The sequence below is a fragment of the Primulina eburnea genome, chromosome 13 (assembly GCF_022965805.1).
Source record: "Primulina eburnea isolate SZY01 chromosome 13, ASM2296580v1, whole genome shotgun sequence".
NCBI classification, from domain to species: Eukaryota; Viridiplantae; Streptophyta; class Magnoliopsida; order Lamiales; family Gesneriaceae; genus Primulina; species Primulina eburnea.
The window spans coordinates 11454394-11480775 of record NC_133113.1 but is presented as its reverse complement, the minus strand read 5'-3'; the positions used below and the strand labels follow the sequence as shown (position 1 = coordinate 11480775).

At 41.0% G+C, this 26382-nt stretch overlaps 1 long non-coding RNA gene across 1 annotated transcript in view; it reads right to left on the bottom strand.

The window, feature by feature from the left end:
* Positions 1-8304: 8304 nt before the first annotated feature.
* Positions 8305-26382, bottom strand: part of LOC140809715 (uncharacterized) — a 35334-nt gene continuing 17256 nt past the window's right edge. The window contains exons 6-9 of the long non-coding RNA XR_012113158.1: positions 8878-9095; positions 8747-8798; positions 8438-8535; positions 8305-8340 (exon numbers count right to left, since the gene is read on the bottom strand). This is a non-coding gene — a long non-coding RNA (uncharacterized lncRNA). The remainder of the gene's footprint in view (positions 8341-8437; positions 8536-8746; positions 8799-8877; positions 9096-26382) is intronic.

Below are 26382 nucleotides of genomic sequence, written 5' to 3'. Positions count from 1 at the left end.
TCTCTCGCAACAACTGAAGAACAACTCTGAGATGCTCGGCATGAAGCTCTCTGGATTTGGAATAGATCAAGATATCGTCGATGAAAACAATGACAAAGCTATCCAGATAAGGCTTGAACACACGGTTCATCAGATCCATGAAGACTGAAGGGGCATTGGTCAAACCAAAAGACATGACAAGAAACTCATAGTGACCGTACCTGGTCCGGAAAGCAGTCTTAGGGATATCAGACTCCCTAACCTTCAACTGATAGTAGCCAGACCGAAGATCAATCTTCGAGAACACAGTAGCACCATGGAGCTGATCAAACAAATCATCTATCCGAGGCAACGGATACTTGTTCTTGACAGTTACTTTGTGAAGCTCCCTGTAGTCGATACACAGTCGCAAAGAACCATCCTTCTTCTTGACAAACAGAACCGGAGCTCCCCAAGGCGAAGAACTCGGACGAATAAAGCCCTTATCTAGAAGATCCTGCAACTGCGCCTTCAACTCCTTCATCTCGGTAGGAGCCATCCGGTACGGAGCCTTAGAGATAGGAACCGTACCTGGAGCTAAATCGATCACAAACTCAACATCCCTATCCGGCGGCAAACCCGGAACATCATCCTCAAACACATCGGCAAACTCCCTCACAACATCAATATCATCTACATTCAACTTAATCAATCTATCAACATCCACAATAGAAGCAAGAAACCCATCGCAACCTCTACACAACAATTTCTCAGCCTCAAGACAAGAAATAAAAGGAAGGACCAGCGAAGTACCTGCACTGGCGAGTGCTCCTCCCTGGCCATCACCTGCAAAAGTCACCTTCTTAGCAACACAATCGATAACTGCACGGTAAGTCGAAAGCCAATCCATTCCAAGAATAACATCGAAAGCAACCATAGGGATAATAATCAAATCAGCGAATACAACTCGCTCCTCAATACGAACAGGGCACGCATACACAATCGAGGTCGGGCACAACACGTCCCCCGAAGGCAAAATAACACTAAGCTGAAGGGGAAGAACAGAAGGAACTATACCCAACGATCTCAAAAACAAATCAGACATAAAAGAATGAGTAGCACCAGTATCTACCAAAGTCGTAGCTACTCTGCCTGAAATCAAAATAGTACTAGAGATCAATGAAGAATCACGATTAATACCTTCCTTAGTCATCGCAAAGATACGACCCTGCACCTTCCCTTGGCTATCTCCCCTCGGGCAATTCCTGGCAACGTGGCCTGCCGTGCCACAACGGTAGCAAGTATGAGTGCCATATCTGCACTCTCCACGGTGATGCTTGCCACACTTAGGACATTGTGGCTTATCAGGATCAACTGGAGCAACTGGAACTGGCGGAGGTCTAGGACTGAACTCCATCTTGCCTTTCCCCTTGAAACGATCTCTACCCCTCTGATTCGAACCCTGGCCTCTCTGAGCAATGGCCTGGTGTCTCTCTTGCCTCTCCCTGGCAATGTCCTTCTCGTCCTGCTCGGCCATCAAAGCTTTGGATACAATCTCCTTGAAAGTAACGGCCTTGGACATGTTGATGTCCCGTCGAATCTCAGCTCTAAGGCCTCGAATGAAATGAGCGCCTTTGTCATTGTCGTTCGAAGCAATATACGGAGCAAAAAGGCAACCCTCCTCGAACTTCAGAATGTACTCACCAACATCCATGCCTCCCTGTCGAAGCTCCAAGAACTCCGTAACTTTCCTCGCTCGAAGGGCGTCGGGGAAATACTTGTCGTAGAACAAGTCTGTAAACTCTGACCACTTCAGTGTCGCAACAGTAACACTGACCTTCGTCGCATTCCACCAAATGCGGGCGGCCTTGACCATCATGAAAACAGCGCAACTGATCCTGTCTTTATCCTCATACTGAAGATGATCGAAGATAGCTTCAAGCGCCTTGACCCACTCAACAGCAACTAACGGATCAGAACTGCCTGCGAATTACGGTGGATCCATTCTCTTGAAAGCAGAAAAGACGGCATCAGTGCCAACAGCCTGAGCAACCTGACCTCTCACTTGGCCTCGACCCTGTCCTGCTCCTTGCAATCGGAGCAACTGTTGAATCTGATCGCTATGCACCTTAGCCTGCTCCTTAAGCAACTTGCCGAACTCGTCGACAACTCTCGAGGAAGAACTATCCTCACCCTCTGCCGCCTTACGCTTAGGAGGCATACTCTACAATTGCTCACAAGACACCAATCAATAAATAACAATAGGTAGATGCAAGAAAACATACCCGGACAGTTGAAAGTAGACGAAGTCATATGCATTGGTCCGAAGAACCGGTGCTCTGATACCACTAAATGTGACACCCTGACTCGATACAATTAAAATACAGCGGAATTTAAAATTTTCTTTCAAATGGAAGGAGTTTCAAAATACATTTCATAAAAGTGTTTACAAAATAACAACATGATCATTCCAATGACATAACAAAATACAACATATCATTAGTGGGATCATGTTACAAAATGATACAAAATAATCATCCTTCCAATCTTCGTATGCATATGACCCCCATCCACAGTCAACGTCCCGGTCCGCCGCTCTTATCTGCATCACAAGAATAAACTGAAATGAGAATAAATCTCAGCAAGTGGAACTCTTACATAGCAATGATACATAAATATACTCTGTAAAACATGGCTTTGAAATCATGAATACCATCAACTCTGAAACATGAATAACGTAGCAATAGCATAGCAATATCATAGCAATAAGATGGTATTTCTCTTTTCTCTGGTTGGATTGATATCAATAGTATCTCTGTCTATGGTTGCCAATACCCCTATCGATATAAACCGATAACTTTGAGGGATAAAAGCCTCTGGTCGATGATCATCTAATTGCATGCAATGCTCTGACTATGATTAATCAATCCAATAAAAACATTTGAACTCTGAATATCATTTAAAGCCGTCGTTTCGCAATCTCATATTCCTCTTGTATTCCCTTTTATAACAATGGTGAGACATAAAAGCCTCCAATAGATAATCAATGGAATCAATACATAACAATGGATCAATGGAAGGGAATAACACTTTGAAACCTTTAAAACACAATACATATATCAATCATGTGAGCAAAGGGATGAAATTCCACTTACAACCAATAGAACACCTCAAACTTAGCTCTTGGTATACCACCTACAACAATAATCCATAAATAACACCAACATCAAGACTAAATCAAAGAATCCATGCTAAATAATCCATAGAACCAACAAAACATCAAATCCAAAATAACCCTTAACTCGAAACCTCATTAGAATCGCACCAAAAACTTACCTAAGCTTCCTTATACCACGGAGAACGATGATCTCAAGTCGGAAATCCAAATAACTCCAAGAATCAAAGGTAGGAAGCACTTGAAATGGAGGAAAACCCTTGCAATGGAGAGGAAATCTCGAAAAGAAGCTAAGAGGATAAGGTAAGTATGGCCAACAACTCTCAAAAAGCAACTTAAAATCTCGCCCATACCTCCACCGCGGGTGCGGTCACACAAGCACCGCGGGTGCGCTAAGCTCACGGCATTCCAAAATAAATCCCAAGCACGATCACCGCGGGTGCGGTGCTACATTTACCGCGGGTGCGGTCTCACCGCAGGTGCGGTCCTTGCACTGCCGCGGGTGCGGTGATGCCACGGCCCTAAAATTCAAAAATGATGAATAGTACACCGCGGGGGCACTCATCTAAGAGCGCGGGTGCACTCAAGTCACGGCAATGAACAGTACAAACTCAACTAAAATTGATCCGAAACGCTGAAACGAACAATCAACACCAACTAACACCTCAAATAAATAATAACCAATAATACTATAGCCCAAAACACAACTATAATCATCTAATCATAAACCCAAATAACACAATAAAGCTTAAACCGTACCGTACACCGGGCTCGGCTATTACAGATGTCAACCTCAGCTGACTAATCACGGTTTAGCTCTGCTAAAATCAACAGATATACCATCTTTAGATATTACACATCCTGAATGCAATCTGTCTCAATCAGGATTTACCATTTCAACAGTTCATAATATCAACTCCAGGCTAAAATCAATCTCTCTGATTGGAATCAGATCTGAAGTCTTATCAGAGAAAACATCAAAAACTTTCTTATCATTGGTAAATCAGCCAATGATGAACTCAATTTCAGTAAATCAACTGAATACATAAGGAGTCATTCTGCTCCTTTCTGTAATAATCGAGTCATAGCTAGTACGAATATCAAAGGAATTGTCAGTCTAAAATTCTTATCGTACAATATCCATCTCTTGGTCATCTCAGGTCCGATTCTCACCATCTTCTGGAACTAATCTATGGTAGCTCTGTACTTAATCAGCATATCAATATCAGTAATGCAGTTCCAAAATCATGGAATACCAGTACAATACAAGCTACCACACGATCTAACTCAATCTCATTCTCATTCTACTGTAGTATACAAGATCTAACAGAAATCACTGATACAAGATCTTTTCCCAAAAGAAAAGAACAACTACAACCGTAAATAGGGACTCAACAGATAATGCATGTATCAATGCAACTCTCTCAGAAATAAGAGTATGTGAAGCACCGACATCACTCAATACGTATGCAGGATAATCAAACAAATCAGTTACCTGCAATATCATCATCTGGTGCTTCCTGAGCCTGTTCCTCGGTCAAAACAAATATTCTGGCCTGCTGTCTAGGAGGCTGGCCAACCGTCTGGCTTCCTCCTGGCCTCTACTGTGACTGAGATGGTACTGGCTGAAATGAAGGAACGGCAACTGATCGTCTGCTCCACGGTGCCGCTGGTCCAGATGGTTCAGCTCCCTGGAATCTTTGGGAACCCCTCTGTGGACATACTCTGGCAAAATGTCCCTGTTGTTTGCAGAAATGGCAACTACCAAGTACTCCTTGGCATTGTTCAGTGGAATGTCTCCCACCACAATTTCCGCAGTAAACGCCGGTATAACTCTGCTGAGAACCACTAGAGCTAGAAGAACTGCCGCCAGACTTCTTAAATTGCTTTCCTCTATCCTTTAGAAAATCTTTCTTCCCACCACTGCTACTACCACCCTCGAATCGGGGAAGTGGTTGTTGTGGTCTCGACACTGGAGGAACAAATTCAGCTCCTCTCTGTCTTATCAGGTCCGCCTCAGCGCCCTTTGCTCTATTCATGGCATCAGCAAAGTTATTGGGTCGCCCTGTGTTCACCAATGTAAATATATCGGGATTCAAGCCATTGATGAACTGATCAGCAACGGCTTCATCATTTTCAGACACATGAGGAGCAAACTTCAACAAGGTAGAGAACTTGGTCACATATTCTTCAATGTTCAGCTGACCCTGTCTCAAATTGGCAAACTCCGCCCCCTTGTCTTTTCTGTACGATATTGGGAAAAATCTCTGATAAAACTCAGTTTTAAATACATCCCAAGTAATAATCGTACCTCGTTGCTCCAAGGCCCTCTTCATTGTAACCCACCAGCTTTGTGCAACAACATCAAGCAACTGGTGCCCAATCAATTTAATCCGGCGCTCATCACTGTATTCCAGTGAATCAAACAACAACTCAATGCTACCTAACCAACTCTCACACTCGACTGATGTCTCAGTACCTATCAGAGTGGGTGGTTTGAATGACTGAAACCTCTTCAGCAAGGTTTCCATCGGAGTCGGTGTTACATCCATTGGAGGATTCGATGTACTACCGTGTTCTGTAATTCGTCTAGGAGGCATATCTGAAACTCAAAAGGATTAGTAATCCAATCCAACACATCTGTTTCAATTCAGTCCCTCCTCCGATCATCTTACTGCTGATCGAGAATCAATTCAGATTCGTTTCAAATAATACATATTACAAAATCAAATCAGATAAACCAAGTAACATGTATTATATCAAGCAGTACGACATGCTAGCATTCAAAAGCAGGAAAGAATACCTCAATCTACCCCGCTCACTAGCCTCTTCTGTCTCAATCTCAAGAATCTACAGTTCTAGTACATACAGCTCTGATACCACCTGTTGTGGGGACCCGGACGCTAATCAAGTTCTTAATCATCATTGGGACTAATTAATCAGTTATAAAACAGGGTCTAAATTTTTTTTAAAATACAAAGCGGAAACGTAATGTAATTTACTCAAATTACATATTAAACATGAACATACATTTCAGTATAAAAGTAAAAGTCCTGTACAACATACATTTATTCAACTAGGGTTTAACAGCTAATATCAAGTGTCTAACCCTATCTCTAAACCAAGTCTGGAGCCTCCACGCTATCTATCTTCTCTCATCCTCTTCTTGACCCTGATCCAGCCCCACCTGTTGTCATGCACACATACAAAACAAGACAACAGCCGGATAACTCCGGTGAGATATAAATATCCCAGTATAAACAATGTAAACATTCAGTCATATAAAAACATATACGAAAGCATATAAGGATTATTCATAACATGTCTCAATTCCGAAACATAAATCCATATCAAACATTCAATAATCATGAATGGTATAAACAATGTAAATCAAAATGTCACATCAGACTCAACTCATCCGACACGTCGTCTCAGACTCGACTCAACTGACGCGTCGTCTCAGACTCGACTCAACTCTATCCTAGGAATCCCGATATCTGGATATAGGTAATCATATCGAATCTCAGTCGATAGGAATGAATCAATCCCTAAACGGCATCGATATAATTCATATATCAGTGTCTGGGCGAATCAGCCGCAGAATTGACGACTCAGTCAATAGCCCGACGAATCAGCCGATAATTAGGCGAATCAGCCCATAATCAGACAACTCAGCCTGTAATTAAGCGAATCAGCTTAAGTTTAGACGAATCAGTCCATAACCAAACGAATCAGCCGGTGACTAGGCGAATCAGCCCATGACTCAACGACTCAGTAATCAATACATGCAACGGCTATGAATCAATAGCCTACAAACATCAATCTCATCGTACATGTGCTATAAATCAATAGACTACAGTCATAAGTCTCATCAATTGCAAATATCAATGCAATAAGTAAAAGTATGTGATTTATGGAAACTCGAGTCAAACCTCACTCGAGTTGTGCAATCCCAACTCAACATTAATTTATACCTTTCTTTCTGATACTCTGGCTCTGTCGAAGTCTCGAAACCCAAGCCTGTCAATACTCAGTCTGACAATAACAATATCGAGGGTACGGTATCAATACACCACTCAATCAATACTAGATATAGTCAGAATTTAATCAAATTCTGTTTCAACAACATAACGGTATAATCTCAATATATCCAGTCATACCATATCAGTCAGATATTAATTCTAATATCTCCTACTCGATAACAACTCAATTATGATATCAACTCGACTCCAAAAATATTCCGAAAATCATAACAATTCCATAATCAGTCTGTTTCTTAATCTGACTTCGCTTCTATGATGTCTAATATGTCAAGAACAACATATATGAGTTCCATTCCATTCTGACAATATCATAATTTCAAAGTATGTCAAAACGTAGTAAAACTTACGTCCAGTTGTAGCCTACGTTGCTAGGAACTCAATACCGAAGTCGGATTCAAATTCAGACGGACGGATTTCTCGCAAAAGGCGTAAGGATTTTCTGTCTTCCTCCTCGGCCCCTTTCTCTTTCATTCTGAATGATTTTCGAAGGAATTACCATCTATATATATCATTGCATGCATGTCAAGAGGTGGCACATTCTTTGCAAAACACGTCGCACCGCGGGTGCGGTAGGTGTAAGACCGCGGGTGCGCTCATGCGTCGACAATCTTATCCATCTTGAAATTGCATGACCGCAGGTGCGGTACATGTCGGGACCGCGGGTGCGGTAACGCTGGCACCGCGGGTGCGGTCACCCTTCGGTAAAACTGACCAAATTTCTGTCCATGCACCGCGGGTGCGGTACATGCAAGGGCGCGGGTGCAGTGTTGCTTCGGCAACACACTCTAAAATTCAAATAAATGGCCACACATTATCTTAAATCGTGTCTCAGTTGGCCCTTTCGTAATCCCGTTAAATTATAAGTCAATAATCCTTGATTAACAGTGATTAATTATCGGGCATTACATGCTTTAAGATCAAATGATATCAATAATAGTAATTTATTGGTTGGTTATGAAAATTCAAAGAGCACATACATAACCCCCAGTTTCAGTCGATTTAAACATAGTTATTTAAATTTCTCTACAGAATATCACATGAAAACAAACGTAATTCATATTGAAAAGTAAATGGTAAAGCATTCAAAATCACCTCAGTCTAGCAGAAAAAAATCCAGTTACACACATACCTGCTTTACTGCCCGCGTATTATACACAACTACTTCTGGAAACAATACAAATATGCTAAAAAAAGTCACTGCAATTTCGTCCATAAGAATTTGGAGAATATCGGCTCCCAAGAGAGGAGACAGAAAAAATACCAATTCAGCTAATATTAACAATAGCTACATATATCATCCTCGTATGTTCAGTTTTTTCCCTTCTCTTTTTTGAGCAAAAGATTTAGTTTTCTTTCCAGCTGCAAGCCAAAAAACATGGTTGTCGCACTTGCATGCATAACAATATTCTTAGAGAAAGTAAAATGTTATCTTGTATTCGTGCTGTATGTCTCAATTTTCAAAACATGATAGTAGAAAGAAATGCACAGAAACTAAAGAGAGAAATGATGCCATTCAGGGAGTATCGAATAGAATGGAATGGTACTCCGTGCAAGGCAATTAAAGAAGTACCTGATTATTTTTAGTCTTCAACCTCTGGAGTTCTTCAACCATACTTCCGATACTGCAGATTGAAACTTGTTCAAACAAAATTGGGAAAAAAACAAGAAGCACGGAACTTGGAGAAGATTTTCATTGGATACTTTTGTTGCATTTGAATCACTTGAGCCTGCAATTCTTGTTCCTTTGCTGAGGTGGGAATTTCCTGAAAAAAGCAACCAGGAAATATTGCGAGCATGGATCACAAGAAGACGACTGCCATTATTTCTTGTCTTAAAAAGACCCAACTATGTGACTCCTTATAACATTAAAATGACAATTCTATTACTCGGAAGTGTTTTTTATACACAAGAAACAATACCTGAAGTAAATCATTTACTCCAGCCTTTGATCTAGAGCTGTGAAGTTTTTCCTCCTGATAACATTAAAATGACAATTCTACTACTCGGAAGTGTTTTTTATGTTAGAGTAGGTGTCCGTCGAGCCAAGTGTTGGCCGAGTGTTCACAATGAAACTCTATGTATAAGCAATCTTTATTTTAATAATATTTGAAATTATTACTTTGGCACATCTTTATCTGTATACCCATGCTAGTTGCATAGATAAAGCCCTTGAATATACAAATAGTAGAAAGAATATGAGATGCTCATATGATGAGTATCATGAAACTCATATTTGGAATACTGTATATTCTAAACAGTTCCTAGTCGATTCAGCCGCCGTTAAGAAGGATATAGGCCGCTAGAGTTCGAGACTAGTATCTGCGATGTGAGTACCATGTTTCATTGGTAGGGGACATTGTGATGTCCGAACATGCAGATAGGTGCTCCTTGTAGAGTGCACTGAACAACCCTCCATAAAAGGACTTTCCAAGTGGTTCTCACTTATCGAGTGGAAAAGTCCTGGTTTATGGTTGTACACCATTAGTCCTTATGACCCGGGACAACATTGAGACTCTATGTGCTAGAATTACACTTTCACTTGTTTACCGACTCTCATGGGATCATCAGGTGGCAAGGTTGGGTGTTCTGTCGAAACACATAGGAGTCGATGCATTGTAGTCGGGGATTCACCGCTTACCTTCGGGTATGGATATCCTATGTGTTATCATGTGTATGTAGGTTGAAATCTCTGGCCAGAGTATGGTGGTAATTATGAAAGGGGTTTCATAGATTACACCATCGATGCAACTATGACATGACACATAGTATCGATTAATTGAAAACTCTCGATAAACCAATGGTTGTCGAATCGGTCGGGATATATGAGTTGAAGGGTGTTAGAGTAGATGCCCTGCAAGCCAACGGTTGGCTAGGGAATTTATTGACTCAAGTGAAATAAACAATCTTTATTTTAATATAATTTAACTTTTTATGGTCTTGTTATAATTTATCTGTATACCCATGCAATCAGCATAGATAAAGTCCTTGATTATGCTTTAATACAAATGAATCGTAATTCGATGTTGAAACTCATTTGTAAACACTGCATATTCTAAATTCGTTCTTAGTCGATTCAGCCGCCTAAAACATGGATAAAGGTCGCTTGAGCTCGAGACTAGCGTCTGTGATGTTGTGTACTGCGTTTCTTGGTAAGGGCATGGAGATGTCCAAACATGCATATGGGTAGTCATATGATGATTATAACGAACAACCCTCCCTCGGACTTTCCAAGTGGTTATCATTCATCGAGAGGATAAGTCCGTGGTTATGATTGTACACCATTAGTCCTTACGACCCGGGACAACACTGAGGCTCTATATGCTAGGGCTGTGCTTTGACTCGTTTACCGGCTCCAGGAGAGTCATCAGGTGGCGAGGTTGGGTATAGTTGTGACACATATAAGAGCCAGTGCATTGTAGTCGGGGATTCATCGCTCACCTGTGGGTGTGGATATCCTATGTGATCTAATGAAATAATAGTGCATGGAATCTCTGTCCAGAGTATGAGATGTACGTTGGAGAATGAGTTCTCCAATAGTACACGCGATGCCACTATTATAGTTGTCACATAGTTATCGAATTAATATGCAACCCTCGATGAACCAATGGTTGCAGATTCGATCGGGATATATGAGATGAAGGGACTGTACTGTACGTTAATCATAATCGACTGGTTCTTGCAGGCACTATCAGTGATACCTAGGGGATCATGGGGCGATGCTACTAGACGCTCTTACCATGATCCGATGGGTGCTATCAGAAATGAGTTCTGACATTCTTGATCAAGGTGTTTATGAAAAGAATGAGGCTAACTAGGGTAAGCCCGAATAAAGGATTATGTCCTGAATCACAAAGAGTTGTGGACCCACGGCTAGCTGTATCCCTGAACCATTGAGGGTCACACAAGTACTAGATTGTTTGTTCTCGTTGAGAGAATAAATTCAAGGAGTTGAATTTATATTATATAGTAAATTCAAGGAGTTGAATTTATGATAATTAAATTTTGAGAGAATAAATTCAAGGAGTTGAATTTATAAAATATGAGAATTTAATTTATTAAACTCAAATGTTGGGTTTATTAAATATTAAATTTTGGAGGTGGTAAAAATTCAAGGAGTTGAATTTGTAATTTAAATAATAAATTCAAAAGTTGAATTTATAATGTATTTAATTTATTAAGCTCAAAAGTTGAGTTGATTAATTAATAAATTAAATATGGTGGATAATATGTTTAATGGGCTTGTAGGGGTACAAGTCCAACATAATAAATAATTAAAGTTTTAATAGGCCATGATTAAATTAATTAAATTAGCTGGACTAACCCAATTAATTAAATCAAGCACATTAATGTTAATTATGTAATTATGCTATTATTTAATTATAAATAATACATAAAAAAAAAACCTAGCCCACCAAAAAGGGAGACTTACGTGAACCTCCCTCTTCAAAGAATAAAAAAAATTTTCGGCCACTTGCTTGGGAAGAAGAATTTTTGAGCGGCCTCTCAATTATTTTCTCTCCTACGAAAAACTTCTTTTAATTCTCTAGTGCGAATTGGAAGAGGAACAAGCGATCTAGTCGTGGACTTGATAGGAGGATCAAAGAAAGCAGATCTGAAGAAAGTTCGTAGGGAATTCACCAAGAGCTATCTCCGCTAACCCCGGAATAGTTGGAACCGTGTGAATCGTTCACCAAAGGTATAAATTCTAACGTCTTATGTTTGATTATGAAAATCATACGAGTGTCCAAATATTATTTTGTTTTTCAAAATAAAATAAAAATGTTAAACTTCCGCTGCGTTTGGGCACGTAGAAAACCGAGATCCAACAAAGGGACCGTACTGTACGCTAACCATAATTGAATGGTTCTTGTAGGCACTATCATTTGATACCTAGGGAATCATGTAAGCGATGCTGCTTGGCGTTTAACATGATTGGTTGGGTACTATCAGACTTGAGTTCTGACGTTCTTGTTATCAAGGTGTTGATAAGTAAGAATGGAGCAGTTGGGGTATGCTCATATAAGGACATGTTTAGTCCGAATCACATGGAGATGTGAACCCACGGCTAGTTGTATCAATGAACCATTGAGGGCCACACAAGTACTAGCTTTCTAGATCCCGTTGAGAAGTTAAAAATAGTTCAATGTGTTGAACGGCTTATAAATGAGTTTATAAGCGTAAGGAAAAATTAGAAGTATGACTTCTATAAAGGAGAAAATAGTTCAATGTGTTGAACGACTTATAAATGAGTTTATAAGTGTAAAGAAAAAATAGAAGTATGACTTCTATGAGAGAAATGTAAATTTTAATTTATGGAAGTGTTCCTAAATTAAAAGTTGGCCAAGTGAATAATGTATTTGAAAATTGTGATTTTCATAAACATTATTATGGACTAAATTAAATTAATTCAAGTGTTGAATTAATTAAACACTAGTGGACCTAGTAGAGTCCAAATAATTAAATTAATTCAAGTGTTGAATTAATTAAATCATATTGAGTCTTGTAGAGCTCAATTTAAATTAATTATTTAACTAGTGGGACTTGGGTAAATTCAAGTAATGTTTAAGTAGTCTCAAATATGTTTGAGATAATTAAATTTAGTCCATGGTTTTTAATTTGTTAAAAACCATATAATATACATGCATGGGAGGTGAAAGGTTGGGAGACTACTTTTTGAGTTTTCAAGGCATGGCATGCAACTTTTTGGAACAACTTTTCCCACAACCAAGGCTAGTCTTCCTTCCCTCCTCCCACACTCCCTCTTGGCCGAAATCTTCAACACAATTCTCTCCATTTTTTCTTCATTTTTGTGTTCTTCAATTGTTGGAGAAAAACACTCACTTCTCAAAGAAAAATGCCATACATTTTCTAGTGCAAGTGTAAGGTGGATCTACCTAGTTGGTGGTGGGCTTGATTGGAAGAAAGGAGTCCAAAAGAAAGGTGAAGCTTGTAGATTGTCTACCTTCAAGAGCTTAGTTGTTTGACAACTAAGTTGGAGCCACAATCAATCTTTTAAAGATTGATAGGTACATTTGTTAACACACTATGAATGTCATTTTGTGTTTATTGTATTTGCTACACATTATATGAGAGGTGGCCGAAATTTTCTTGCTAGAAAATATGATTTTCGAAATTTTGTTGCTTCCGTTGCGCTTCCGGTCACCGTAACCGATCCTCTTTCAAGTGGTATCCGAGCTATGGTTACGTTTTTGTGTAGCAAATACAAAATATTATGTTGAGATCAATTTCTAACCGCATGAGTGTATTTTTTTGCAACAAAATGTCAAGGCTTTTTGGGGATTTTTTCGGGCATCATGTTGCTGCCCGTGTCGGGCAGCTCGGGCTGCCCGTTTCGGGCTGCAAGGGCAGCCCGAGGGGCTGCCCGAACAGCCCCCTTTAGAAAATAAAAAAAAATAAAATTTTGGCATGTTGGCCGGAATCCGGCGACAGAGCTCCGGCGACGGCGATGACGACTAGGGTTTCCAAAAGTGTTTTGGAATATCAAAGTGTCATGGGCCTTGAGCTGTTGGGCCATTAGATGGCTAACATGTTTGTGAATTTTAAATGAGCCAAAATATTTTTGGTGAAAAATGAGTTTTTGGGCCCTTAAGTTTAAAATTACAAAAGTTGCAAATATTTTCTCATGAAATAAATAATTTAAGTTGGACTATAATTATTTTTAGTAAATGGTGATTTACAAAAAATTCGGTTATAAATAAATTAATTGGAAAGTAGACAAAGGTGTTTGTATACTTTGTTAATTTAGTTTATAATCGTGGCGGTTAGTGATTGGATCAAGATATATAATATTGGATCAATTAATTATTGTGATAATTAATTGATGGTGTATGATATGTGATATTATGCATGAAGGATGATCAAAAGCCCAAGCCCAATTTGCTAGGTGTATGCTAGGATATTTGATGTTGAATGATTGTAATAATTATCAATTTATAAAGTGGGCTTGGTTTATGGCCCGTTCCCACCCCATGATATGTATCCCTATTTGCCATGGATATTTATTTGTAAATATTAGTATAGTAGATGATCAAGATTGGAAGATGGTGGCCATGATGATTATGAAGATCGAAGACATGTAAATATTGGAAGCTTATGTAATAGTTGCATTTGCATCCCGTGCATTTCCCTAGGATTGGACCTAGGCCCGTGTTTAGCTCACACGGTCCGTTAGTATTGGGGCGATTGATCATCCTTGTTTGTTTACTGTTTATAATATATGCATGATATGTTATAAATAATGAGTATGTGCGTTATTATTATGATAATAACAAAGTTGCATGAATCCGGCAAACATACGATCAAACATGGCGAGCTTTTAAAATAAAATTAATGATGAGACCTTTCAAAATTAAAAACCCTCATTTTGAATAAGATTCAAAATTAATATCAAGCCCGAAAAGGGGAATTATAAATTTGTTTATAATTTCCTTGTCTTCCATCGACAATGGGTGCATGATGAACGCTACCCGTACTCGGGGCTCGGCTCATATTATTGGGGGAGCTTTGGGTGCCGGAAAGCTGTGACATCCATTGACATGGTGATGTGAACTACGTGGAACTCCCATGATTTCGGCTCATATTATTGGGGGAAATCATGGCGACCGTCCATTAAGGTTCAACATCGATGGGTAAGGCTTGGCACGTGAAGATGAACAACGTCATATTATTGGGTCCTAATCAAACGTGAGACAAAAGTTTACGTAGAGGGTTGCATTGTGATGCAATTGGAAACTACCTTTTAGGAATTGTGATTGGCTGATATTATTCGGGATCATAATTCGCTAATTGGACCTTACGTACCTACTGAGGAAAGGAGTTTCCCGTTTTCACTAGAGGGTAGTGAAAGATGTCAAAACAGTGGGAGCAAATATTTATGAAGTAAAAGTCCAAACTTCATATCTTACTAAATATTTTAAAATAGTCACCAACATTTATCTGTTTTTACTTTTCAGTACAAATTGACAATGTCTTCGATTCGCAATCCGATATCCATAATACTATACAAACACATATTAATTGGACCTAATTACCTCACTTGGCTAAGAAACCTGAAAATCATCTTGAATTCGGAAAGGGTAGCATATACACTGACTGAGTCGCCCCCTGTTGAGGCTCCGACTGACTGCAATCCTGCGGAATTGCAGGCTTACAAGGAATGGTGTGACCATGACTTGATAGCCAGGTGTTATATGCTGACTTCTATGAATGATGAGCTGCAGAGGCGTTTTGAGGGTGCAAAGAGTGCTGCTGACATTCATTTGCATCTCAAGGAGCTCTTTGGTGAGCAAACACGTCCTCTTAGGCATGCTACCGTCAAGGAGCTGATCACTATGCACATGCGAGATGGGGCCTCGGTCCATGAGCATGGCCTAAAGGTGATTGGGTTCGTGGACAAGCTCGTTGGCATGGATCTGATCTTGCCTTCGGAGTTGACCACCGACGTGTTGCTCTTATCGCTGCCTAGCTCATTTGATCCTTTTGTGGTGAACTTCAACATGAACAAGATGGAGCCGACCCTTGAGGAGTTCATGAACATGCTTGTTATGTTTGAATCCACCATCAAGAAAGAGAAGTTGGTTCTTTATGTGGGTTCTTCATCTGGTACGAAGATTGATCCACATGGAAGGGAAAGAAGAGTTCTTTCCAATGTCCCAAGAAGAACGTGCCCTTGATGAGGCAATCTCCGAATCCCGTTGTGGCAGCCACACCAGTTAAGGCTGACAAGACTAGTGATGTTTGTCATCACTGCAAGAAGCCTGGACATTGGAGGCGTAATTGCAAAGAATATCTTGCCCAGAAAAGTTCTGGAAATAGTATGTTCTACATTGAAGTAAACATTTCAGTTAACTCTACTTCTTGGGTATTGGATACCAAATGTTGATCACATCTCTGTAATGAGTTACAGGTGATGGGAAGAAGTAGAAAGCTTAAGGAAGGTGTGACCTTCTTGAGGATGGGCAATGGAGCAAGAGTTGCTGCCAAGGCTGTTGAAGATGTTTACTTATTGATGAACAATGATTTTAAGTTAATTTTTAAGAGATGTTTTGTTTGTACCTTTTGGTGAAAACATTATTTCCATTTCTATTGTGATAAAGATGGATATTCTTGTCTATTTAGCAAAGGTGTTTGCAACATTTACTGTAATAGCCGAGCCCAGAGTACGGTACGGTTTAAGCTTTACTTGTTATTTGGGTTATGATTTAGATGTTTACAGTTGTGTTTTGGGCCATAGTATTATTGGTTATTATTGTCTTGAGGTATTACATGTTGTCGGTTGTTCGTTTCAGTGTTTTGGTTCGATTTTAGTTGCGTTGATTTTGTTCTTGGCCGAAGCAAGAGTGCACCCGCGCTCTTAGAGGAGTGCCCCCGCGGTGTACTGTTCATCATTTTGGATTTGGAAGGTCGTGGCATCACCGCACCCGCGGCAGTGCAAGGACCGCACCCGCGGTGTGCACCGCACCCGCGGTAATTGTAGCACCGCACCCGCGGTCATCGTGCATGGGAATTTTGTTGGAATGCCGTGAGCTTAGCGCACCCGCGGTGCTTGTGTGACCGCACCCGCGGTGTAAGTATGGGCGAGATATTTAGTTGCTTTTTGGGAGTTGTTGGCCATACCATACCTTATATCCTTCTTCATTTCCGATTTTTCTCTCCATTTGCAAGGGTTTTCATCCATTTCAATTGCTTCCTACCTTAGATTCTTGGATTTGTTTGGAATTCCGACTTGAGATCGACGTTCTCCGTGGTATAGGGAAGCTTAGGTAAGTTTTTGGTTAAGTTCTATCGTGGTTTTTGGAATGAGTGGTTATAGGGTGTTGTTCTTGTTGGTTTAAGGGATTATTTGACTTGTATTTTGTGGATATAGAGTTGATGTTGGTGTTATTTATGGATTATTGTTATAGGTGGTGTACCAAGAGTTAGTTTGGAGGTGTTCTATTGGTTTGTAAGTGGAATTTCATCCCTTTGCTCACATGATGATATATGTATTGTGTTTTAAAGATTTTAAAGTGATATTCCCTTCAATTGATTCATTGTTATGTATTAATTCCATTGCTATGCATATTGGAGGCTTTTATGTCTCATTATTGTTTAAAAGGGAATACAAGAGAAAATATGAGATTGTGAAACGACGGCTTTAAATGCTATTCAGAGTTCAAATGTTTTATTGGATTGATTAATCATAGTCAGAGCATTGCATGCAATTAGTTGATCAACGACCATAGGCTTATATCCCTCACAGTTATCGATTTATATCGATGGGATATTTGCAACCACAGACAGAGATACTATTGATATCAATCCAACCAGAGAAAGAGAATACCATCTTATTGCCATCTTATTGCTATGCTATTGCTACAGTTATTGCTACAGTATTTATGTTTCAGAGTTGATGGTATTTATGATTTCAAAGTCATGTTTTACAGAGTATGCTATGTATTATTGCTATGTAGAGTTCCACTTGCTGAGATTTATTCTCATTTCAGTTTATTCATGTGATGCAGATCAGAGTGGAGGCCCTGGACGTTGACTGTGGATAGGGGTCATATGCAGACACCGTTGGAAGGAAGATTTTGGCATGATCATAGGAATGATATTTTGTATTTTGTTATGTCATTTAATTGATCATGTATTGCTATTTTGTAAACATTTTTATGGAATGTATTTTGAAACTCCTTCCATTTGAAAGAAAATTTTAAATTCCGCTGTATTTTAATTGTATCGGGTCAGGGTGTCACATTTAGTGGTATCAGAGCGGTGTTCTTCGGACCAATGCATATGACTTCGTCTACTGTCAACTGTCCGGGTATGTTTTCTTTGCATCTATCTATTCATTGTTATCTATTGATTGGTGTCTGTAAGCAATTGTAGAGTATGCCACCTAAGAGGAAAGCAGTAGAGGGTGAGGATAGTTCTTCCTCTAGAGTTGTCGATGATTTCGGCAAGTTGCTTAAGGAGCAGGCTAAGGTGCATAGCGAGCAGATTCAGCAGCTCATTCGTATGCAAGGTACTGGCCAAGGTAGAGGGCAAGGTAGAGTTCCAGTAGCTCAGGCAGTTGGTACTGATGCCGTCTTTTCTGCTTTCAAGAGAATGGATCCACCAGAGTTTTCAGGGAGCACTGATCCTTTAGTTGCTGTCGAGTGGGTCAAGGCTTTAGAGGCGATCTTCGATCATCTCCAGTACGAGGACAAAGACCGGATCAGCTGTGATGTTTTCATGATTGGTTAAGGCTGCCCGCATTTGGTGGAATGCGACGAAGGTTGGTGTTACTGTTGCGACTCTGAAGTGGTCTGAGTTTACAGACTTGTTCTACGACAAGTATTTTCCAGATGCCCTTAGAGCGAGGAAGGTTACGGAGTTCTTGGAGCTTCGACAGGGGAGCTTGGATGTTGGCCAGTATATTTTGAAGTTTGAGGAAGGTTGCCTATTTGCTCCGTATATTGCTTCGAACGACAACGACAAAGGCGCTCATTTCATTCGAGGCCTTAGAGCTGAGATTCGACGGGATATCAATATGTCCAAGGTCGTTACTTTCAAGGAGATTGTGTCCAAGGCATTGTTGGCCGAGCAGGATGAGAAGGACATCACTAGAGAGAGGCAGGAGAGGCACCAAGCTGTTGTTCAGAGAGGCCAGGGCTCGAATCAGAGGGGCAGGGATCGTTTCAAGGGCAAGAGCAAGATGGAGTCCAGTCCTAGACCTCCACCAGTTCCAGTTGTTCCATTTGATCCCGAGAAGCCACTGTGTCCTAAGTGTGGCAAGCATCATCGAGGAGAGTGCAGATATGGCACTCATACTTGCTACCGTTGTGGCACGGCAGGCCACGTTGCCAGAGATTGTCCGAGAGGATCGAGCCAAGGGAAGGTGCAGGGTCGTATCTTTTCGATGACCAAGGAAGGTATTAATCATGATTCTTCATTGATCTCTAGTACTATTTTGATTTCAGGCAGAGTAGCTACGAGTTTGGTAGATACTGGTGCTACTCATTCTTTTATGTCTGATTTGTTTTTGAGATCTTTGGGTATAGTTCCTTCTGTTCTTTCCCTTCAGCTTAGTGTTATTTTGCCTTCGGGGGACGTGTTGTGCCCGACATCGATTGTGTTTGCGTGCCCTGTTCGTATTGAGGAGCGAGTTGTCTTCGCTGATTTGATTGTTATCCCTATGGTTGCCTTTGATGTTATTCTTGGCATGGATTGGCTTTCAACTTACCGTGAAGTTATCGATTGTGTTGCTAAGACAGTAGCTTTTGCAGATGATGGCCAGGGAGGAGTTCTCGCCAGCTCAGGTACTTCGCTGGTCCTTCCTTTTATTTCTTGTCTTGAGGCTGAGAGGTTGATGTGTAGAGGTTGTGATGTATTTCTGGCTTCTATTGTGGATGTTGATAGACTGATTAAGTTGAATATAGATGATATTGATGTCGTGAGGGAGTTTGCTGATGTGATTGAGGATGATGTTCCGGGTTTGCCGCCGGATAGAGATGTTGAGTTTGTGATCGATTTAGCTCCAGGTACGGTTCCTATTTCTAAGGCTCCGTACAGGATGGCCCCTACTGAGATGAAGGAGTTGAAGACTCAGTTGCAGGATCTTTTAGACAAGGGTTTTATTCGTCCGAGTTCTTCGCCTTGGGGAGCTCCGGTTCTGTTTGTCAAGAAGAAGGATGGTTCTTTGCGACTGTGTATCGACTACAGGGAGCTTAACAAAGTGACTGTCAAGAACAAGTATCCATTGCCTCGGATAGATGATTTGTTTGATCAGCTCCATGGTGCCACTGTATTCTCGAAGATTGATCTTCGGTCTGGCTACTATCAGTTGAAGGTTAGGGAGTCCGATATCCCTAAGACAGCGTTCCGGACCAGGTACGGTCACTATGAGTTTATGGTTATGTCTTTTGGTTTGACCAATGCCCCTTCAGTCTTTATGGACCTGATGAACCGTGTGTTCAAGCCTTATCTGGATAGCTTTGTCATTGTCTTCATCGATGATATCTTGATCTATTCCAAGACCAGAGAGCTTCATGCCGAGCATCTCAGTGTTGTTCTTAAGTTATTGCGAGAGAAGAGGCTATTCGCCAAGCTGAAGAAATGTGAGTTTTGGGTGGATCAGATTTCTTTCCTAGGCCATGTTGTTTCGAGGGATAGCATTGCTGTTGATCCATTGAAGATAGAGGCGATTCAGAATTGGCCTATTCCTACCACTGTTTCAGAGGTACGCAGTTTCCTTGGTTTCGCGGGTTACTATCGTCGTTTCATTTCAGATTTTTCCAAGATTGCCCTGCCATTGTCCAATATGACGAGGAAGACTGTGAAGTTCGAGTGGTCTATCGATTGCCAGCGTGCATTTCAGGAGTTGAAGGACAAGTTGACGACAGCTCCTGTTCTTTCTTTGCCTAGTGGTTCCGAGGATTTTGTTGTCTATACCGATGCGTCGAAGAGAGGCCTTGGTGCAGTGCTGATGCAGCGAGGTAAGGTCATTGCCTATGCTTCTCGCCAGTTGAAAGACTATGAGAAGAATTATCCGACGCATGATTTGGAGCTAGCAGCTGTGGTTTTCGCCCTGAAGATTTGGAGACATTATCTGTATGGCGAAAAGTGTGAAATCTTCACAGACCACAAGAGTTTGAAGTATCTATTTTCCCAGAAAGAGCTCAACATGCGACAGAGGAGGTGGTTAGAGCTTGTCAAGGATTATGATGTGACTATCAGTTACCACCCAGGAAGGCGAATGTTGTGGCTGATGCTTTGAGCCGCAAGTCGAGTGCTTCATTGAGCTCTTTGATTCAGAGGCCATTGTTGATGGATTTGCAGAGAGAGGAAATTGATCTGGTGATTCAAGGTACCATTGCTCATCTTTCAGCGTTGGTTATTCGATCTACTTTGACGGACAGGATCCGTAGAGAGCAGGCTGATGATGTTCAGTTGACAGAGTTGAGAGCTAGAGCTGAGGTTAGAGGAAATTTAGAGTTTGGTCTGAATGGTGATGGTTTGGTGACTTTCAGAGGCCGTATTTGTGTTCCTACTGGCGACGATATTCGTAGAGACGTCTTGACAGAGGCTCATACCGCGCCATATTCTATTCATCCAGGCAGCACGAAGATGTATCAGGATCTTCGTCGGCTCTATTGGTGGCCAGGTATGAAGAGAGATATTGCTTTGTTCATTTCTCAGTGCCTTACTTGTCAACAGGTGAAGATTGAGCATCAGAGACCTGCTGGGACATTGCTTTCTTTGCCGATTACTCAGTGGAAGTGGGAGCATATCACTATGGATTTCGTGACTGGTCTGCCCAGGACGCAGAGAGGTTTCAATTCCATTTGGGTTATCGTTGATAGATTGACCAAGTCAGCTCATTTTCTTCCAGTCAAGACGACGTACTCCATGAATCAGTATGCCGAGGACTACATAGCAGAGATTGTTAGACTTCATGGTGTGCCCGTGTCGATTGTGTCTGATCGCGACCCCAGGTTTACATCAGAGTTCTGGAAGAGTTTGCATAGAGCTATGGGTTCTCGATTAGCTTTCAGTACAGCTTATCACCCTCAGAGCGACGGTCAGTCAGAGAGAGTCATTCAGATTCTTGAGGATATGCTCAGAGCTTGTACTATTGATTATTCTGGTAGCTGGGATTCTAAATTGCCACTTGTGGAGTTCACGTACAACAATAGCTACCAGGCATCGATTGGCATGGCACCGTACGAGGCTCTTTATGGCAGGAAGTGTAGATCTCCTTTGTTTTGGGATGAGGTTGGTGAGAGGAAGATGTTGGGTCCCGAGTTGGTCTAGCAGACTGCCGATGTTGTTGCAGTTATCAGAGAGAGGATGAAGACTGCTCAGTCGAGGCAGAAGAGTTATGCAGATGTTCGTCGTAGACCTTTGCAGTTCGAGGTAGGCGATCATGTATTTCTGAAGATTGCACCCCTCAAGGGTGTGATGAGATTTGGTAAGAAGGGTAAGCTGAGTCCGAGGTTTATTGGCCCTTTTGAGATCTTGGACAGAGTTGGTGACAGAGCCTACAGATTAGCCCTACCGCCCGATCTTGACAGAGTCCATAATGTGTTTCACGTATCGATGCTCAGGAAGTATATTGCAGATCCTTCCCATGTTCATCACCACGAGCCATTGGACTTGACGCCGAATTTGACGTACCAAGAGATTCCGGTCCAGATTTTGGATCGCACAGTTAGAGTTCTAAGGAACAAAGAGATCGGCATCGTTAAAGTCCTTTGGAGGAACCATTTGATCGAGGAGGCTATGTGGGAACCAGAGATTGAGATGAGAGAGAAGTATCCTGAGTTGTTCGTGCAGTGACGTCAATTTCGCGGACGAAATTCCTCTAAGGAGGGGAGATTGTAATAGCCGAGCCCGGTGTACGGTACGGTTTAAGCTTTACTTGTTATTTGGGTTATGATTTAGATGTTTAGAGTTGTGTTTTGGGCCATAGTATTATTGGTTATTATTGTCTTGAGGTATTAGATGTTGTCGGTTGTTCGTTTCAGTGTTTCGGTTCGATTTTAGTTGCGTTGATTTTGTTCTTGGCCGAAGCAAGAGTGCACCCGCGCTCTTAGAGGAGTGCCCCCGCGGTGTACTGTTCATCATTTTGGATTTGGAAGGCCGTGGCATCACCGCACCCGCGGCAGTGCAAGGACCGCACCTGCGGTGTGCACCGCACGCGCGGTAATTGTAGCACCGCACCCGCGGTCATCGTGCATGGGAATTTTGTTGGAATGCCGTGAGCTTAGCGCACCCGCGGTGCTTGTGTGACCGCACCCGCGGTATAAGTATGGGCGAGATATTTAGTTGCTTTTGGGAGTTTTTGGCCATACCATACTTTATCTCCTTCTTCATTTCCGATTTTTCTCTCCATTTGCAAGGGTTTTCATCCATTTCAATTGCTTCCTACCTTTGATTCTTGGATTTGTTTGGATTTCCGACTTGAGATCGACGTTCTCCGTGGTATAGGGAAGCTTAGGTAAGTTTTTGGTTAAGTTCTATCGTGGTTTTTGGAATGAGTGGTTATAGGGTGTTGTTCTTGTTGATTTAAGGGATTATTTGACTTGTATTTTGTGGATATAGAGTTGATGTTGGTGTTATTTATGGATTATTGTTGTAGGTGGTGTACCAAGAGTTAGTTTGGAGGTGTTCTATTGGTTTGTAAGTGGAATTTCATCCCTTTGCTCACATGATGATATATGTATTGTGTTTTAAAGATTTTAAAGTGATATTCCCTTCAATTGATTCATTGTTATGTATTAATTCCATTGCTATGCATATTGGAGGCTTTTATGTCTCATTATTGTTTAAAAAGGAATACAAGAGAAAATATGAGATTGTGAAACGACGGCTTTAAATGCTATTCAGAGTTCAAATGTTTTATTGGATTGATTAATCATAGTCAGAGCATTGCATGCAATTAGTTGATCAACGACCATAGGCTTATATCCCTCACAGTTATCGATTTATATCGATGGGATATTTGCAACCACAGACAGAGATACTATTGATATCAATCCAACCAGAGAAAGAGAATACCATCTTATTGCCATCTTATTGCTATGCTATTGCTACAGTTATTGCTACAGTATTTATGTTTCAGAGTTGATGGTATTTATGATTTCAAAGTCATGTTTTACAGAGTATGCTATGTATTATTGCTATGTAGAGTTCCACTTGCTGAGATTTATTCTCATTTCAGTTTATTCATGTGATGCAGATCAGAGTGGAGGCCCTGGACGTTGACTGTGGATAAAGGTCATATGCAGACACCGTTGGAAGGAAGATTTTGGCATGATCATAGGAATGATATTTTGTATTTTGTTATGTCATTTAAATGATCATGTATTGCTATTTTGTAAACATTTTTATGGAATGTATTTTGAAACTCCTTCCATTTGAAAGAAAATTTTAAATTCCGCTGTATTTTAATTGTATCGGGTCAGGGTGTCACATTTACAAGAATGAATGTTTAATTGGTACTTGAGAACTTGAAAACGATCTCTATAACTTAAAATTAAAAGATATTCCACTAAATGTCCATTCAAAGGCAGACACCATATATGGATGTGTAAGTCTCCCAAATATTCTTATCTTAGAATATGTGGAGCCCTGCTTATTTGAAGCAGGTAGTGGGAGATAAATTGGATAGTCGATCCATTTTATGGTACTTTGTGGGATATCCATGGAATTCAGTTGGATATCATTTCTATCATCCCCAAGAAACAAAAGTGTTTGTTTCTAGGAATGCGACCCTTTTTGAAAGGGAATTTCTATTGGATAGAAGAGGGGAGATGATAGAGCTCGAAGAGGTTCGAGAAACACCCACAATTATAGAACCCACACCCGAAGAGCCAAGAGAGGAGATACAAGCTCCTAAAAGATTCGAGAAAGTCTCGAGACCACCTATAAGGTGTGGTCAGCTTCTTGAAGAGGGCCATGCTGAGCCTAACCATGGATGTGATCCAAGGACCTTCAAGGAAGCGTTATCTGATGCTGATTCATCCAAATGGCTTGAAGCTAGGGAATCTTATATGAATTCCATGCATTCAAACCAAGTGTGGGATCTTATAGTACCACCTGAGGGAACGGTTTCCAGAGGAAACTTGGGGCGGATGGGAAGGTATTGACCTTCAAGGCACGATTGGTGGCAAAAGGATATACTCAAAGACAAGGAGTTGACTTTGAGGAAACCTTTTCACCAGTTGCAATGTTCAAGTCTATAAGGATTTTGCTAGCCATAGCTGCATGGTATGACTATGTGATATGGCAGATGGATGTCAAGACAGCCTTTCTTAATGTGGATATTAAGGAAGAGATTTACATGTCTCAAACCTGGAGGGTTTACATCAATCGGAAGTGAGCATATGGTATGCAAACTTCAGAGATCTATTTATGGTCTAAAGCAGGCATCTAGGAGTTGGAACCTTAGATTCGATAGTACAATCAAAGAGTTGATTTACTACGAATCCTGAGGAACCCTGTGTGTATAAGAAGGTCAGTGGGAGTGTTGTGACATTCCTGGTGCTTTATGTTGATGACATTCTACTCATTGGGAATGATGTAGGAATGTTGCAATCAACTAAGATATGGTTAGCGAGTAAGTTCTCGATGCAGGACTTGGGTGAAACATCTTTTGTATTGGGATACAGATCTATAGAGATAGATCGAAAAGATTGCTTGGTCTCACCCAGTCCACATACATTGATACCATCGTGAAGCGGTTCTCGATGGATAAGTCCAAGAGAGGACATCTACCAATGTGTCATGGCGTGTTCCTATCCAAGTCGGTCTCCCAAGACTTATGCAGAGATAGCGGCGATGACAAAGCATTCCTTATGCATATGCGATTGGTAGCATCATGTATGGGATGATATCTACACGTCCTGACGTGGCTTTCTCACTAAGTGTAGTGAGTAGATATCAATCGAACCCTGGTCTTCCACACTGGAAAGCTGTGAAAGACATCCTCAAGTAGTTGAGAAGGACCAATAAATTGTTCTTGGTCTATGGAGTGGAGAACTAAAATTGGAAGGCTATACCGACTCTAGCTTCCAAAGCGATATCGATGACTCGAAGTCAACCTCTGGGTATGTATTCATGCTCAATGGTGCTGCTGTCTCTTGGAAGAGTTCCAAGCAAGACAATACTGCGGATTCCAGCACAGAGGCCGAATACATTGCTGCATCAGATGCAGCAAGGGAGGCTGTTTGGATAAGGAATTTCGTCTAAGAGTTGGACGTCATTCCTAATGGAGTTGCTCCTGTCCCGGTGTTGTGTGACAACACGGGAGCTATAGCTCAAGCAAATGAGCCAAGGTCTCATCAGAAGTCCAAACATGAATTGAGAAAGTACCACATCCTCGGAGAGATTGTGGAAAGTAGAGAAGTGTCGATTGACACAGTCGGCTCCGCAGACAATGTTGTTGATCCACTAGCTAAACCTTTACCTGGACCATTATTCGACAAGCATCGCGAATCAATGGGTATAAAGCATATGGGTAGTTGGCTCTAGTGCAAGTGGGAGATTGTTAGAGTAGGTGCCCGTCGAGCCAAGTGTTGGCCGAGTGTTCACAATGAAACTCTATGTATAAGCAATCTTTATTTTAATAATATTTGAAATTATTACTTTAGCACATCTTTATCTGTATACCCATGCTAGTTGCATAGATAAAGCCCTTGAATATACAAATAGTAGAAAGAA